Genomic DNA, 4435 nt, shown 5'->3' on the forward strand with positions numbered 1-4435 from the left:
GAAGATTCAACATAATCCCCACCAAAATTTTAGCATAATCCCTCACAGAACATATATGAACAAAACCTTAAAAGAAATCACCAAATTACAATACAGAATATAGGCCAACTGACATCTCCCATGACCAAATAAAGATTTCAATATACAGATTGGAAAGAAAAATAGACAGTTATGAATATGTGGGGACCAAGCAAAGGGATATAATCTATCTGATATCACCAAAAAAGGAGGCAAACGGCCCAATTGGCAATCTAATGATCAAAGGAAGTTGGGATTATTGTACATGTAGTTGAATTGTTGTAAAAAGCAGTCCAATGGGAATCCCCAAGCAACTTGGACTACACAAAGACTACAGGTGGTTATTCCCAAACTTGACCTGAAGATACTAATTGCTGAAGACCATACAACATCCTGGAGTGTACATAGCTAAAGGGGATGTCTCTATCAAATCCTACCCCTCAGTTCTCAGAAGAGAGAAGGATATAATGGCCAGAGGGTGTGGATCAAACACCAAGGATCAAGGCCATCTAAGTACAATATAAGAAAGTCACATATGAAAATGTAGCATCATGCACACGGCACACATGTGTCTTTATCAGTTATGCCCCCACAGCTGAAAGTCAAATTAGAAACATGTATCACTCTTTAATGCCAAAGCTACCTCTAGGAGCTAAATTGCTTGCAAATGAAACATTAATTTTCACCAAAAAGTTTCACTGATGACAAAGCACTTTTAGTGGAAAAGTTGCATGTTCATTAGAAGCTATCCAACACAAAACAATCTCAATGGAAACTTTGGACTTCTTTGTCTCATGTTTTCTGTTTTTGTTTCTTTGACATTACACGTGCTTAGCATAAATATTATGGCTACCAGTTCACAACTCAAGAGATTGGTAGCTTATAGAATGGGAGGAATTTTTTAGCTTGAAGATTACTAAGTAGCATATAAATGACACTTGAAAGCAAACATTTAAAAAAGTCATAGAGTCATATGGATTTTTAAAGGAATAAACTATAGAATGAGGTGAATCCAAGGTGCAGGAATACAAATTTCTTGTTTTCTATTCCCTATTAATAATAGACCTTAAATTTTTAATTTGGGTTTAACTGAAAATACTGGAAGTTAGAATGGCTCTATAATTGAGAGAACATATATAGGTAGGATTATAGATTTTTTCAAAAGTATATATACATATATATATAATATATATTATATATATGTGTGTGTGTTTGTGTGTGTATGTATGTATGTATGTATGTATGTATGTATGTATGTATGTATATGTTTACTGACATGTAGAAAATGGTGATTCCAGAAGTCATGTTTTTAAACCTTAGTGCCTGATGTAAAATACTCATATGCATGGTGGTATCAGTGAGACTCTTAAGGTCAAAAGATTAAAATCAAACAGGCTCCTGACATTGCTCGTGTCACCCAAAATTAATATCATGCTGCATATTGTATCACATATTAGGTTTATAACATATTTTTATCATATATAAACTGAGATGAATTTTCATCCATACTGGCTAGCTTTCTTCAGGATGGAATGCGCTTCGTGGTAAAAATTCATTCATGATCACATTGCTATGAATACAGCAAGCAACAAACCGGACTTCCAGGTACAATGAGCCGAATGGTACAAATTAAGTTAAACAATTGCTTAATTTTATTTAATGTAAGAGAAAAACTTTATCACTAGTGAAGCAGGCAATACCAAGCCATAAGGAGGTGCTCAAAAGTGTTTGAGCAGCTTTTTGATGCACTGAAGGCTCAGAGACCTTAAAAGAGAGGGAGGTTTCAAAATTCAAGAGCACAAGTATGGCCAAGAGCTGAGAAATGCTGTCATTGGGATATGAAATGGGAATTGGACTTTTATGGGGTATGTTTCACATAACTATACACTTCTTTGGAATCTATAGACAATTCAAATAGTTGCTCGGAATAAAGTGATACAGTGATGTAGCCTTACTCATGTTAAAAAAATCCTGTAAGTGGGAGCACTAAATGAAATCAAAATACCACAGAAACAAAAACAGAAGTAATGAAGGCTTTCATGTTAGAGCCTGATAAAAGCACATATTTTTCAATTGAGGAATATGCATATATTCCCAAATTATAGGTGCCAGTTTCATACACATAAAAATTAAATTCTATGGGCACTTTTTGAAAAATGTTAAGAATGACAAAATTGTTTCACTAATTTGATGTGTGTCAAATATAATAAAACCATTATATATAAATAAAAACTCAATAAGGCTCACAAATATGAATAAGGCTTATATATTAGTTAATACTGATATATCCAAATTAGTTTCTGAACTTAGGTAAACATTTCAACGTATGATGAACTTCAAAACAAAAAATTCTTTACACAATTACTTTAATCTTTTATGTTTATGGCTTAATTTTGGGAAATCCTTCATGTAGTCTGGCATCAAAATACTAACAGCCCTACCTAATGAAAAAAATAGATTGTATGAATATACTACTAAACCCCAGAGTTTAAAAAAATATAATCTTGTTAAATAACCTATGCCACTTAAATGGTCTCAGGGGAAAAGAAACCACAGAATAATGTTAAATACAAATATATAAAAATGAATCTGTTTAGGAAATGTGACTTATTTTTTAAAAAGGGGTTACAAGTAATTATTGCTACTATGTGCCTATGTCAGTGTATATGAACATGAGTTTAGATTCCAGGAGAGGTGCTGCTGTAACTTGTAACTGCACCTGCAGTTTTAGGCATGTGGGGCCTACATAGTCGGGGCCAGGAATGGAACTCTGTCTGTAATCTAAATTGCTTACATATCTCTCTAGCCCAAAGAATAAAATTCAATATTACTCAATGCTCAGAAATCTTAACTTTTATTTGAGTGAGGCACTGAGGAAATGAATTCGTGAATGTTCAAAAGTCCAATCTGAACTAGATCGTAATGTGGTACAGGCTATATTTTAAGTAGGATAACTTAATTCCCAAAACATCTGAACCAACATGAACTTTGCAGAATTAGCATGGGATATTACCTACAGTGCTTCTTGCTCGTGCATTCCAAAAATAATTCCAAAGTTACTTATTTGTAATCAAATGACAGTAAAACATTAACATTATGTATATCTAATGTAGACTATTATATATATATGAAAGTGACTTTCATATATCCACATATTGACTTCATTTTACCAGACATTATAGTAGTTAAATATATGGAATGTATAGGTAAGAAAACATTTAGTTACAAACAGAATGACATACCTTGAGGTTGTATATGAAGAATAAATTTAAAGCAATCTATTCTCTAATCTATTAAGTGTGATGCAAATAAAACTAAAAGTGTATCTCCAAGTTGACAAGTATTTGTAAGCATCAATTCTGAGGAAAAAATTGACTACAGTGAATATTCTGAAAAATAAGAGAAACAAGTCTGAACTAAATAGAACAGGTAAGACAGTATAAATCATCAGTAATAACAATGGAAGAGACAGAATATAGACATAAAGCAAATTGTGTTTTCTAATATGCTCAAATTTGACAACATGTTTAAAAACATTATTAAATACTCCAGCACGTTAATAATGAAGATCAAAAAGAGACGGAAAAAGATCTGATAAAATCGAGGGTGATAAGACAGGTAAGTATGATATGAACAAAAAGATGCTTGCAAAAGAAAAACACAAAACTATGGCATAAGAGAACACATATTTAATGCATAATTTATGTACAACCTATTAATAAAACACATAATGTTTCATGTGACATACATGACATGCAGACTCGATTACAAATGCACAAATGTAGATACTCAGCATGGAAACTCAAACAAGACAATGAAATGAGTAATGTAATGATTTAATACTTTAATAGTGAATACATAAATACATACATAAATACATACATAAATATATAAATGATAGTCCTGGTAAATGCTAAGGCATTTAATCAAATGTCGACCTTGTATACATAGCCAATGCATTTCAAAGTAAAAGAAATTTGACATGTAACTTTGAAGCTATTATCTTGACCGATAAAAAGATGGAATTATTTAAAAATAAGCTAAAACTGTATGTACCAGAAAACCCCAAGTTTGGAATGCACTATAAAAGTAAAGCACCATACAGTTCTAACTGTAAATGGTATATTTCTATAATGTCACCACTCAAATCAGAATATGCTACGCATTACTTAAACCCTTTAATAAATAGAAAATCATTGAAAACAATCTCTATAATTAACTTTAAAAGTATCATGAAATATACTTCATACTTATGAAAACATTGAGACGATGCCAATGTCAATTCAATCATTATCCATGTAGTAGTGTCTCTACTTCTTGAGTTAATTCCAAATTAACAATCAGAAAATATTTATAAATTGTCTTCAAATCAAAATTCCAGTCTCTATTCAAATATCTGAGCTCTATTATGATGATT

The sequence above is a fragment of the Rattus norvegicus genome, chromosome 1 (genome assembly GCF_036323735.1).
Source record: "Rattus norvegicus strain BN/NHsdMcwi chromosome 1, GRCr8, whole genome shotgun sequence".
NCBI lineage: Eukaryota > Metazoa > Chordata > Mammalia > Rodentia > Muridae > Rattus > Rattus norvegicus.